The sequence below is a fragment of the Hipposideros armiger genome, unplaced genomic scaffold (genome assembly GCF_001890085.2).
Source record: "Hipposideros armiger isolate ML-2016 unplaced genomic scaffold, ASM189008v1 scaffold_230, whole genome shotgun sequence".
NCBI classification, from domain to species: Eukaryota; Metazoa; Chordata; class Mammalia; order Chiroptera; family Hipposideridae; genus Hipposideros; species Hipposideros armiger.
Genome location: NW_017731580.1, coordinates 1,374,762 through 1,389,584, shown reverse-complemented (window position 1 = coordinate 1,389,584; position 14,823 = coordinate 1,374,762). Strand labels below are relative to the sequence as shown.

The following is a 14,823-nucleotide window of genomic DNA, read 5'->3' as shown; positions in this document are numbered from 1 at the left end:
ATACTTTGTATTCTTACTGCTTTTTTCTTGAAAAGCAAAGCATCAGAATACAACTATATAAAAGACCACAATATTGCAATTTGCAAAAAGTCATGAATTGATATCTTTGGCCACTACATGCCCTGTACGGAACAGGTACAGGGCACTCAGAAAGCAAGCCTGGCTCCAAATGACATAGTTTGCAGCAAACAAGGAATGTGTGAAAGATTTTAGATGTTACAATATGAATATTATTTTATATTATGATAAATATAATAGCAACAACAAAGGAATTGAGGTAAGCATTTATCTCATGAAATCTTACAGAAGCTCATAGAATGCTTATAAAGTAGATTATTATTCTCCATTTTAGAGATGACACGTGAAATTCAGAGAGGTTCTTGAACTTGCTTAAGCTCAAGGTATAATAAGCAAAAGAGCAGAGATCTGAGTACAGGTCTGTCAGTCTCCGAGGCCTGTGCTCTTCTGCCCAGGGCGGGGAAGGGGGGTTACTAGGGCCCTTATTATAGCACATGTTTTTTTGCTTTACCCTATTATTATAAATAATAATTCTTGGGAACTAGTTGATAAGTGTGTGGCGGGCGGGGAGGTGTGAACAGGAGGGCAGGACACAGGAAGGCAGTGTAAGCTCTTTTACTCAACTGCTTGACATCACAGTGAAAACCATCAGCGGGCTTTGCATCAGCACATCGGCAAAGCACCAGCAACCACCTTATGTTGTGTTTTAATATCACGTCAGTGACCACTGACAAATTTGTTATCTGTTAGTGCCTAGAGTATCAGTGCAAGCCAGACAAGTCTCAGATTCTTCCAATGGCACCTTCTGTGACCCTACCAGGCTGTGTGTGTCCACCAAGAGTTCACAACAACACTGTGGCCTGTTCCTTGCCAGATCAGCCTAATTGTGCCCTGAAGTATAAATGAAGCCCTTCCTTTTTTCTGAAGAAAATTACCACATCGTCTTTCTATAACTAAGGGCATATTCAAAACCAGCTGGCCACTCAGCTGCTTAGGGGAGCCCACATGATTTTAAGTGGGACTAACTCAAGCATGCTTTCTAACAGTGATAGAATCTGTCCACCGTTAACTGAACTTTATCAGCTTTGCCATGTCTATACCACCAATTTTCAAAAAAATTACAACTCTCTAAATTGTATACTTAACTTTAACAGTAGACCACACTTTTTTTTTAAATCTTTTGAGGAATTAAATCGTTTCGTTGTCACTGTTGATCACAGTTCACAGTACAGAAATAAAGTGGACTAAGTAAGCAAAAGACAGAGAGAGATGGCTATTTGAGTTTTCTGGTCTTTTCTAAGGAGCGTAATTAAAGCGTTTTCTCCATTACGATGTCCACAGTAAAATGCACAGCAAATCTAAAAAGGTAATACGTATTCTTTTTCAAGCCCTTTCTAGTTTTCCACTAAGGACAGTTAGCAATCCTGAATCAGCCTGATGCACAGACCGGCTTCATACTGTGTGCTGTGCATCTGCTAAACTTGGATCCCAGGAAAATTCAGATTATGTTATTAAGGCTTAATCACATAACTCATCTTAAATCAAGTGCTTTCCAAGTCTCTTGTATGTAATTCACAGTAAGAAATACATTTTATCTCATGACAGAACATGCGCGCACACACAGAAACTTCTGTGTGTGTAAGTATGTGTAAATCCTGAAACAAAGACTAACTGGCTGAGATAATAACTAAGAGTGAGTGTGCTGCTGCCTCTAAATTAAATGGCCACCTAAACAAATTCTTGCCTGCCTTCAGATCTCTATCACCTATGAATTTAAGCAATGCTAGGCTTAAAAAAAAAATACTACAAACAATCCCACCTTGTTCTCTGTTTCTGAATGAAATTTGGAATATCAGCTAATGTAAGTAGGACCTCAGTCAGCAGACATCTTACACTAAGGCCTCAGTGTAGCTCACTGCTGATTTTCAAAGTCAGCTTTGGAAAGGGACAAGTAGTTTCTTTCCTACTTGCTTTTTATCTTCTTAAAATAGTCATCGGGTTATTTATTAGAATTATTAAAACTGGTAGTAGCCCATGGACATCTACTCTTAAAGTGCCCACATATCCTCGGTGCAGCACAGGCCTCGGTGCCCCCTGGGGTAAAGGATCCGGAGACAAACGCAGAGCAGCTGACCTGCTCCGAGGCACAGAGCGAGTCAGCAGCAAGCCAACCAAAACCTCTGTGTGGGACCCCGCCTGCGGGGGGGGCAGCAGACCTCAGTCTTCCACACAGATTCCCCGGCTGGCTTCTGCTTCAAGGAAAAATGCTACTGGGTTGTCAGAAAAGTCATGATGCATTTTTGCAACAAAAAACACAGAAAAAATACATGACTTTTCCGACAACCCAATACAAGCTCCGAAAGCCTCCGGCAACACCTCTATACATGGATGCGTTTGGGAGAACTCCATAGGGAAGATCTGAATCTGTCAGGGCATGGGGAAAGCTCTTCTTTGGAACAAGTGGTGCTGGAGCTGTGGTCAGAAGGATGAGCAGCGTCTAATCCGCAGAGAGAAGGAGGAAGTACGTTGAAGGCGGAGTGGCACCTATGCGAAGGCTATGGCAGAAGAAGGCACCTACAAACACGTGGAAGGCAACAGGGCTAGCAGGCAGAGTGGGTTTTCTCCATTTTTTCTTTTCCTTTCCCCACGAAAAAATAAATCTCCTCCAGCATTTGGCACCATGTCTTGGGCCACCAGGTTTAAGACATGCGCAGAGAGGGGATGAGACTGGTTAAGAAGGAAGTGCTAGACACAAGCCAGGCAGGCCATGGGGGTGCAGGACAAGAGATCCTGTGGTCTGTGCCACCCAAACTTCAGAGGAGGGACCCTCAGGGAGAGGAGGAGGTCTGGCCCTGAGAAAACCAACAATTTGAGAAAACAGCTCTACAGCCTGCCCTGGAAAGCTCAGGAAAGCACTGCTCCAGGGTTCTTTCACCCCCTCTTGCCAGGAGGGCCAACTTCATCTACACATGGCCTCCTTCTAGCACGTAAAAAAAAGTGACCACCTAAAAAAAGTGTACCTCCCCACCTGCCCAAACACACACACTTTCATCTTCTCCAAATGCTCAGTCATGACGAGTTAGGGACTCGGAAAATATCCCAAAGACAGAACAAGTAAATGAGAAAGTGGAATGAGGTCATGGCATATGATACTCTCTCCTGCTCTAACCCAACGGAAGCAGTTCTAATTAAAAATGAACACCCAAACAAAACAGACACCTAGCTTTACAGCCATTGTTAGCAGCTAAAGCGATGAGTTTCAGACTGGCAGTGAGCTTACTTTCCTTGGGGAATTTCATTTACAGAAATATTTTATAGCTACAAAACTTAAACCTAACTGACATTCAGCATTGAGATCTATAACTTATGCCACATCACTGGATGGGGATTTCTTCCCGATTTTTACCCTCTTTATCAGCCTGTGAGGATAAAGAAGTACAGTGCCACTCAGACAACCGAGACAGGTGTTCACAGCTAGTGTTCTTTAGTACATTGCCTTGCTCCAGACTGAACCATAATCTAGAGTTCTATTGTGTTCTCTAATCCTGTTAAATCCAATGTATACGATAAAGCTGCACTAAGGCAGACATCCTCTCCTAGTGTGAGGCAAATTTCTTCTGCGTCTGTTCCCACTCCAATTCAGGCATCTAGGCATCTGTTATTCTCCTCTCAACAAATCAAACATGTCAGATGAGGAAAAACACACTAATTCTACTCTGATAAAACCTGTTTCAGAGCCAGTTTCTCAGGTCAGTTTCTCAGGGCCTCTTCCCAGATGCATGCTGGGCAGAGGTCCCAGGAGCTGGGATTCCCCCACTCTTCCTGGTCTCAGTTCAAGATCTGGAACCCCATTTGCCCCAAGAGCTGAGACAATTTCTCCCCCTCCTTCACTTTGTGTTTGGATTGCCTGAGGTGCCGGACCCAGAATTCTTCTCACTACACCTCCTCCCCTGTCTGTCCCCTCAACACAGACCACACCCTGCGGTCAGGGGCCTTCCGCTTTCCTCAAGAGCCACGGCTGTTCCTCTTGCACAGCTGCATCTTGTAGGCTGGTTTCTGCCCAGGAGTCTGAGCTCAAGAATTCTTGGTGAGGGAAAAGAACAGGGAAGGTGTTATTTAAAGGGACCCAGTGTGCAGGGGAAGGTGGGCAGGGCTGGTGGAGAGAATGGGGAGTCTCAGAGCCTCTCTCTCTCTTTCTCTCTCACTCATCAATTTAGCTGCTAACAATGGTTTTAAAACTAGGTGTCTTTTGTTTGAGTGTTTATTTTAAATTCGAACTGCTTCCATTGGGTTATAGCAGGAGAGAGTCTCATATTGTCAGCTAAGGTAATCTGGCTGTTTAGGAAGTAAAATGATCAAGAACTGCATGGCAATATATCAATTACACCTCAATTTTAAAAATAACATGATTATAGATACTAGAGAACCAACAAAACAGAGAACTGTTAATATGTAAAGGAGCACCAAAGGAGAGTCAGGAGAACTGTGGTCTGGTCCCAAGGTGTCACTGCCAAGTTCAGTGAGTTTACAAATCACTTGTTTCTTCTCTGGGCTTCATCTAGATAATGAAAGAACTGAACTAGATCAACTCCAAGATACCTCTTAATTCTGTAATTATGACTACAAATCATGTTTCAGATTAACTTCACCTCAGTTTGTTATTCAACATGGTCATCTGCTCAATGTTTTAAACACTAAATAGAAAATAATTATTTGAGAAAACTAGTATATTATTGGCTTTTATAAGTCAGAATCATCTGAATTCAGTATGGAAGAGTAGTTTATAAAGTACAAAAAGGATACAAAAAACTATGGTCACAGGATGTGTAGTGTGGGAGTGGAGTCAATGGAATTGTAGTAGATACGTATGTGTGATATGGGGCGGGGGAGTTGGGCGGTGGACTGGGGGAGGGAGGTTGTCACTTTGAGGGGTAAAAAGTATAACTATTGCACTGTGTTGTACACCTGAAACTGATTTAAAAATAAAATAAAAAATAAATAAAATTTTTTAAAAAGGATACAAAAAAACTTTAGTTTATAAAGTACACATAGGAAATAAACAAATTAAAATTTAAGGGCTAAGACTCAGTTCTGTCGCATGGAATTATTTCAACAGCAAATGTGACATGGTATTCCCGGCAGAGTCAACCTGATGCCTAACAGCACATGGTTTTCATAAGCACACAAATCCCAAAGTTATCCACTTCATATAATTTTAATAACACATTCTGGCCAGCATCAATACAAGGATATGACAGATTAATTTTTCTTCTTCAATATCCAAGAAAACAGGTCCTTTGGATTGACTATATTCAGAAAACGATAGTCGGGCTTTGGGAATACCTATCAAGGTCCTTTTAAAAAATAAAAATGACCATAATATTTTTCCTGCAACACTAGTCATAGAAAAATAAACTTTTTAAATATCCTTAAGTATAGGCTCCAGATACTGAACTTACATCCCCATAACCTGTGCCCTCAGACATCCTTATCCCCTGCTTATTTTAGAGTAAGAAATGGGAATGGAATCAATTTCTCCATATTCATAATTTCAGGCAACCAGATAGGTTGGCAACATTTCAGGTGACCTTCTGACCCAGAAAAGGGTATTGTATGTCAGATACTTGAAAGAAAAGGGAAAGAAGGGTAGGGAACATATGGTATTTCAAACATGGTCTGAGTTGATTTGGGTCTGGAAGATATTATGCAGTATTCAGGGTGAGATCATCTGATCATGCTGTTTTCATAACCAATTTCCCTCTGGAGCAAGGAATCATGTGGTTACTAAACAAGCAAATGTTACTAAGACTTCTTTAATCATCTTGGAATGAAGCTGACCAAGGTAGATTACATGAAATATGCATATATATTCCCCCTTTCTCCCCGCATGTGTGTACATACACGCGTCTATTATCTACCTATCATCCATGTATACACACACACATAAATATGTATACACACATATATTCTTATTATACTCTTACAGAGCATTTTAGATCTTGTTCACACAATGAACATTCTGGACAAAGGAACTACATTTCTAAATAAATAAATCTTCTCAGCACATGGCTCTCTTAGAAACCTAGTGCAAACTGTGACATCCCCTCCCATGAATCAATACATTTTGATTAATCTCTGACTCAAGATTTTAAATTGCTCTAATTTTTAGTTCATTGCCTGTTTTCCAATCTCTACCAAGACTTGTAGTACCGAAACAAAGAGGGAGGTTACACAGAAAACCACTTAGATATAAAAACAGAGGCACCCTTCAACTTTTACATAGTTGGCCAACTTTTTGGGGGGAGAATACAATTTATTGCGATTAAGAGCGCCTATTAATCATTTCTAATAAAATTGCTACATGTACTTCTTTGCTTATAAGAACAAAATTCCCCATCTCTCACTTTGTTAAGTCTGAAATACATGAGAGGAAGAATGAAGAAACGCCTAGGGCCCCGAGGCCTCCTTATCCTTGTGTAGCCATGGTTATGTTGCTCTCAGAGTTGCTGGTCTCTCTCTAAAATGGCACTTTGTTCCCTCATCTGCAGTCCATTGCTCACGTTCAATCTTCTGTCATGTCACCCGGGGAACATTCTCTCCTAACTGACTGCTCCCTTTGTGTGATGTCATATTGCTGCTCCCAGTAATAAAACCTAAAGATGATCATAACAGTCCTCTTGTTAGGCTCTTCAACCAGTTCAGTGAACGTCACAAGTCTTAGCAGACAGTGAAGGGCCGTTCATCCTACCCCCCACTCCTCACACACCTGCCTACCATCTCCTCACAACTCCCCTCCCGCCTCCTCACACACCTCCCCTCACCCCCTCACACACTTCCCCTACCCCCCATGCACCTCCCCCAGCACCCCTTCCTTGCACCGCCCCTCTACCCCCTCCTCACATACCTCCCCTACCACCCATCTACTTCTACAGGAGCTCCCCTTTTGCCTGGGTCTCACTCCCCTCTCCTCAGTCTGGCAAAGTCCTACTCTCTGTGGACCCAATTTGAATGTCAATTACTCTGTGATATCTTTCTTCAACTACTGTGAAATGTTTTCCCGAATTCCCATTTGTCTCAGCACAAATTTTATTATTTAACCCTTTTTTACCATGACTGTTTACATATCAGTTTACATCATTAGACTATGAGTTTCTTGTTTATGTTTGAATTCCTAATGCCTGATATTTATAGAAATGACAAAGTTTTATTACTTAATTATCAAATGATCTTTAACACAGCATCTTAACCCTAAGGAATTCCGATTGCTTCTCTCTCTCTCTCTCTCTCTCTCTCTCTCTCTCTCACACACACACACACACACACACACACACACACACACACACACAAGCTCTGGCAGGGATGGTGATGATAATAATATGAGGTTGGTGCAAAAGTAAAGCGGTTTTTGCATTGTTGAAATTTGCCTTTGATATTGAAATACATTCTTAAATAAATGTGGTTATGTTATACATCATTTTAATGCACATTTCTCGCTTTATGTTTTTTTGCTAACGACTTATTACTTGCTATTTATTTTATATGTATTTTAGACTATGGAAATGATTTTAGACACAAAGAAAATTCAAGAGATTTTCTTATTCGAGTTCAAAATTCAAGTAAAGCAGCGAGACAATTCACAACATCGACAACACATCTGACCCATGAACTGCTAACAAAAGTACAGGGCAGTGGTGGTTTAAGAAGTTTTGCAAAGGAGACGAGAGCCTTGAAAATGAGAAGCATAGCGGTCAGCCATTGGAAGTTGACAATGACCAATTGAGAGCAATCATTGAAGCTGATCCTTTTACAACTACACGAGAAGTTGCCAAAGAACTCAACATCGACCATTCTATGTTTGCTCGACATTTGAAGCAAATTGGAAAGGTGAAAAAGCTCGATAAGTGGGTGCCTCATGAGCTGACCTCAAATCAAAAATATTGTCATTTCAACTGGCGATGACCAGCTCAGTGATTGGACCTAGAAGAAGCTCCAAAGCACTTCCCAAAGTCAAACTGGCACCCGAAAAAGGTCACGGTTACTGTTTGGTGACCTGCTGCCGGTCTGATCCACTATAGCTTTCTGAATCCTGGTGAAATCATTACATCTGAGAAGCATGCTCAGCAAATCGATGAGATGCACCGAAAACTGCAATGCCTGCACCTGGCATTGGTTAACAGAAAGGGTCCAATTCTTCTCCATGACAACGCCTGATTACACGTCACACAACCAACGCTTCAAAAGTTGAACGAACTGGGCTACGAAGTTTTCCCTCATCCACCATATTTACCTGACCTCTTGCCAACCAACGACCACTTCTTCAAACATCTCAACAACTTTTTGCAGGGAAAACACTTCCACAACCAGCAGGATGCAGAAAATGCTCTCCAAGAGTTCGTTGAATCCCGAAGCACAGATATTTATGCTACAGGAATAAACAAACTTATTTCTCATTGGCAAAAATGTGTTGATTGTCATGGTTCCTATTTTGATTAATAAAGATGGGTTTGAGCCTAGTTATAATGATTTAAGAGTCACAGTCCAAAACGGCAATTACGTTTGTACCAATCTAATAGCAGCAAATATTCATTTTTCTTGGTTTTTACTTGAGGTATAATTAACATATAACATTATATTAGTTTAAGGTATACAACATGATTTGATATATGTATACATTGTGAAATGATCACAATAAGTTTAGTTAACATCCATCACTTTAAATACAAATTTTGTGTGTATGTGAAGAGAACTTTTAAGATCTACTCTTTCAGCAACTTTCAAATATGCAATACAGCATTATTTATCAGGCACTCATATTGCCAGGCATGGTTCTAAGTTTTTTTTACATGGATCATCACATTTTATCCTCATAACAATTCTATGAGAATGTGAGGTACTGTTAATTATCTCCATTTTCATCCAGATGAAGAAATTGCAGCAGAGCCCTTTGAGCTTGCCCAATGAGACTGCATGGCAGAATACCTGCTCTTAACCAGTGCCTGACCACAGGTCATGAACATGGAAAAGACCCTGGGTTAAACAGATATTTAGTAAATCCGTTTGTTTTTTAAACAGAAGTAGAATTTTTAACTTCAGACCAATGGATTACAGCTCAGGAGTAGAATAATCAACTAAGGGTCTTCAGTTGTCAATACCGCTTATCTAGAAAGCAAACTGGAATGAAACTCTTCATTGCAGGGTCTAGGATTCATTTTCGCATTCTTCAGCTTTTCAGAGCATGAAGTACAAAGCCAGAGCCCTACACAAATCTGTACCATAAAATGAACTGAGTCAAATGGACTGACATCTTTTTGTTCACACACAGTAGTAAAAAAATCACAGAGATTATTCTGCTAGAAAAGAAAAGGAAACAAGTGATCTCTCAGCCTAAATAGTTTATAATAAATTCTACTCTGGGGGTACTGGGTCAGTTTTCCTGGAAGGAATGAAATAGATGACTCCCCCCAACCTGCCCCTCCATTTCTTAAGGCAGTACAGTGACACAGGGACCATCACAAAGACAATCTGTCTGTCCTGTGGTCTAAGATGTAATCAGGTTGTAGCAGACTACCTAAGACATCTATACAACCTCAATAACTATGATAACATATGTGACAAAGATCAGAAGTAGTTCCTGGTGTTTTCTTCTGGGAAACATTAATTTCAGTTTCGGTGGGACACCTTGAAGCATTTCTAATTGTACTTTTTCTTAATGAATACTGCTGGTGATGATGGTGGAGGTGGTAGTAAAAATAACTCCACCACCATATGCTAAGATGTTAGTACCTGCCAGGCACAATACACGCATCATCTCATTTATTTCTCAAAACAACCTATAGGCAAATGCTATCATCCCTATTTCGCAAATAAGGAAACAGACTTGGAGAGATTAAGTAATTTGTGTAAGATTGCCCAGCTAGCAAGTGGCAGAGCTGAGAGTTGAATCTTGGCATTTCTAACTCTAAATCCTGAACTCTTAACTACGAAGGCAGCAAGTTTTTTTCTCCAAAATGAGACTCTGAAGGTAAGTAATAATTTAAATGAGCAATATTCCTCATCTGTAACTTCTCTAGAACAATAATTGGCTTTGATCTGGAAGACTGCCTATTATTCCTCTCTGGACAGGAGCTCCGCCTTGCTAGACAAATCTGAGACTGAGTATAAGGAACCTGAATGTCTGCACACCAGCTGCACTAACATTGAAAGCCATGAGGTGATTAATTCACAACACAGAGGGCCCCTCAAGAGAATGGGGTGTGAGTCAAGGAAAAGCTCCAGGGTCCTGATGCAAAATAGGTCTCTTCCAATATTATAGTAAGAGAAAAACGTTAAAAGAACCCACCAAATACAAATGAACAAATTAAATCTCAGAGCTGAAAAATCTTTATTCAAAATATGTAGACTTATCACTAGTACTGACAATAATCTGCTATACTATATAGAAGATTCCACACATTATTGCAATGGCCAGGGGTAATATAAGGAGGCAAAAACTGAAATATCGTTCTTTTCATTTTTTTTTCAAATCGCTAAATTTCTAGATTTACAATGCAAAATCTGTGTTAGTTACAAATCACCCCAAAACTTGGTGGCTGAAAATAACAAACATTTGTCATCTCACAGTTTCTGAGGGTCAGGCAGCTGAGAGTGGCTTAACTTGGTGGGCTGCTGGCTCAGGGCACCTCTGGCTCAGGGCACCTCGAGAGGTTGTAATCAGGGGTCAGCTAGGGGTGCATCCTCTCAAGGCTCAACTGGCAGGAGCCCTCCTTTTAAGCTCTCACAGGTCATTCTCATGACAAGGCAGCGGGTGCCCCCATGGTAAGAGACCCAGAGAGAGTGCGAGTACCCAAGAGGGAAACCATGGTCTTTAATCTTGGTAGGGACATACCATCATTTCTGCCATGTTATACTCTTTGGCAGCCATTGCACAGGTCCAGCCCACAGTCAAGGGCAGAGGTGTACACGGGGCACGCATTCTAGGAGGTAGGAAACCAATGGGGCCATTTTAGAGCTGCCTACCACTCCTTTTTCTGTTTTGGCTTTAAATCCAAAGACGAAGTGATTTGTGATGAGACAGTGTATTACAAAAGGAAGAGTACAAGCGGGTGTTTACCTACCTACTCTACTACCCTTTGACTTTATTTTTTCCATTTCAAATATTTAAATGTCTCCATCTAAACGGGGATAGTGAAATAGTACTTTGTTCCTATTTTACTAGGGTAGAACTAGTTTTTAGTCTCTAGACCTTATTCTCTATCTCAACATATATACACACGTTATACCAGTATATGTGTGTACAGAACTTGTGTTATAGACTTCAGTCACAAACCAGAATATAAAATATCAGATTTAGTTAACAAGAAATTTCCAAAAATACATTTAAGAAAAAATTTCACAATTAGTATAATATTCCATAGTTCGTCTGAATGAACACAGAATAAAAGCAAAATGGAAAAAGATTTATATAAACTTTATGCTATTACATAAATTTATCTGGTGATGGAATTTAGTAAAAGAAAACTAATATAGTGATACTTTGTGATATCAGGATGCAAATTACTTGATTCAAATTAGATAGTATTATAGTTAGCAGTATGTAACTACTTTTCCAGTACTGCCTACTTACTCAAAACCTAATGTGTCCTCACAGTATTGTTAGGGGCAAAATAATTTAGACTTTTTTTTAACAATCCACATACTTTCGGTAAGCAAATGATAAAATGAAATGTATTCTGTCTGTTCAGTTTATGCTGGTTCCTTATAAACATTTTGCAAACTGACTACCATCAAATTTTTTTATACTACTGCAGAAAAGTTGCTTGGAATGTTCAATAGAATACGTTGTTCTGTCTCGGAAAAGGGCTCCTCCTGAATCTGTGACTTTGAGAAAGACAATGCAGGCTAAAAAAATGTCACAACAGGCTATGACTGCTGCTGAAATGGCTTCTTAATAGGATGGCTGAGGCCTGGCTCCACAGCAGGACTCTGCAATGGCACGTGCTTTCATATTTTATACACAGTCTTCAAACCTCGCCATTATTAGTTCTAAAAGGGATTTTAAAACCCTAATTTCCAAAGGCATCTGTAGGGGTCCTTTAAAAGAATTTAGATCATGACAAACAATCCTAATTTGGTCTTGTGTTAGTACCTCCAACAGGCTCTAAAGAGTAGATCTCATGTCTGAATACAGCGAGGCCTATATTAAGATTCTGTGTACCCCAAACGTGACTACTGCCATCATTTGTGAGGCCTAAGAGCTATGGTATTATTTCTTTAGGAGTAATCTGTTACAATAGATGGGCGAGGGTGACTGTACACTAAGTAACTTATTGCCACTAATTTCCTATCTAATCAGAGCACCTTGAAGAAAAGAGGACAGTACAGGGTTTTTCACAGAGCAGAGAATGAAGGGAAAGGCTTGTGGCACTGGCTGAGAGAGCCATTCAAGGAGGGTACCCAGGGGAGTAGGAGGATCCAGGGTCCCTGGAGAGTCAAACCCAATAAGGAAGGCCCAGAAAATCAAGATAGGGGGAGGGGGGTTCAAAAAGACAATGTCCTTTTCCACTTTCACCCAGGATTGGCATTAGAGGCATTTAGAACAAAAACAGTATGATTTGTTGCCTGAAAAACCAAAACAGTGGCTTAAAACAACCGTTTATTCTATAGGTTCTGTTCGTGATGTTCTGCTCATGCTTCTGCAGTTTGGCACCTTGGGCTGGGTTCAGCTGGATGGTGCGTGTGGTCTGAGCTGGGCTCACTGCACGTGCCGTCCCTTTGGTACAGTTGGTCTACAGAAGCCTCGGCTGAGATGTCTCATCTGTTCCGCGTGGTCTGTCATCCTCTCACAAGCTGGGCCGGGCTAGTTCACATGGTAGCAGCAGGGGTCCAGGAAAGCAGTTAGAAGCAAAAAGGTCTCTCGAGGTCCAAGCTTGGAGTACACACCCATCATTTCCACCACAGTCTATTGGCAGCCCAGATTCAAAGGTTGGGAAAACAGACACCGTTTCTCAATGGGGAGAGCTGTAAAGAACTGTGGTCATCTTTGCAATTTACCACAAAAATTCTGGGGAAGATTCCATTCAGGAAAACATACCTGCTCCCTACACTAGACTAGAATACCTGGTAATGTTAAATCAAATGACCCCTCTAGAGAATCCAATTAAAATAGCTTTGGTACATACTCAAACAAATACTGGAAACAATTACTTATGTTTACTTTTATCATAGAAAAATAAAACCAAAATAATTTGCAAATTATAAAAAGAAAAACTTAAATCCCATAATTTAATACATCCAAAATATTGAATTTTAAATGAACATTTCTTTGTGCCCAACAAAGTACTAAGTATCAATAATTTCCTGAAAACATGTTGTCATAACATACTTGATGATATATTCAGGTGCTTATTAAATGTTTTGAAGATCTATGTAGGATTTTCCACCCACTAGACTGGATTTCTTGATAATGGTCGTGATACATCTGTTTATTGTCCATGTTCAACTCTATTATCCTCATACCCTGTGAGTAAATGGCTGTAACCCATTTTCAGCTGAGGATCCTGAGGTTTGAGGGTTAAGTAACTGCCAAGTTCACAGAGCTAGTAGGTGCCAGGGCTAAGAATTGAGCCCAGGATTCCAAAGCTGATCATCAACCTCCATACAACGCCCTCTAGTGCTCCAGCCTTTGGCCTAAGGCACCCAATGATCTAAGGAGGATGAAAGGTACATGGGATCAACATAGTCCCAACCCACACCTGGAGCCAATCCCAGCCTACACCAGCGGGCCCCAGTGTGGCACTTTCTCTCTACCTCAAGAGATGACACAGTGTGTTAAATATGAGGTCTGCCACATAAGTTCACGAACTTGCCACCCTGCGCTGACATTGGCAGCGCTGTACAAAAAGCTCGGTAAAGTTTCATAACCTTGGTATATCAGTGTCTCACAGCTGTGTTTGTGTCGATGTGTGGTGGTGTCTTGCTAAGTGGCGTTCATTATTGTTGTTGCCGTCACAAGAATGAGCTTGAATTAGAGCAACGAATGAACATTAAATTTCTTGTTAAACTTGGCAAGAGTAGAAGAGAAATCAGGGACATGTTAGTCCAAGTTTATGGGAATAATGCCATGATGAAAACAGCAGTGTACAAATGGATTAAACTTTTTTCTGAGGGAAGAGAACGCATTACTGATGAAGAGAGGTCAGGGCGGCCAGTAACGAGCAGAACTGATGAAAACATTGCAACAATTCATCAAATTGTGTGTCAAAATCATCATTGGCTGTAAGAAGCATAGCAGACCAAGTAAATATCAATAGAGAAACAGTTAGGAAAATCTTGGCATGAGAAAGGTGTGTGCAAAAACGGTCCCGAAGGAGCTCACCGATGAACAAAAGCAAAGGAGAATAGAAGTTTGCCAAGACCTTTTGGAGAGGCAAGATGATGTTTTGGGCCATGTTATCATGGTGATGAAACATGGGAACATGGGTGTACCAACATAACCCTGAAACAAAGCATCAAAGTGCACAGTGGTAGTCAGCCAATTCTCCATGACCAAAAAAGTTCCATCAGTCCATTCAAGAGTTCAAATGATGTTGTTAACCTTTTTTTGTATCAGCGGAATTACTCATTATGAATTGTACCAACTGGACTAACAGTTAACCAAGTTTACTATTTGGAAATGTTATTTGGAAGTGGCTGCGTGAAAAAGTTAGACAAAAACTACCTGAAATTTTTGCCAACAATTCATGGCTCTTGTATCACGACAATGCACCAGCTCACACAGCACTGTCTGTGAGGGAGTTTTTAGACAGT

At 40.6% G+C, this 14,823-nt stretch overlaps 1 protein-coding gene across 1 annotated transcript in view; it reads right to left on the bottom strand.

The window, feature by feature from the left end:
- TES (testin LIM domain protein) overlaps nt 1–6,044 on the bottom strand; it is a 27,962-nt gene extending 21,918 nt beyond the window's left edge. Inside the window, exon 1 of the mRNA XM_019654757.1 lies at nt 6,035–6,044. The gene's annotated coding sequence lies outside the window, so the exon portion shown is untranslated. The remainder of the gene's footprint in view (nt 1–6,034) is intronic.
- Nucleotides 6,045–14,823: the final 8,779 nt, after the last annotated feature.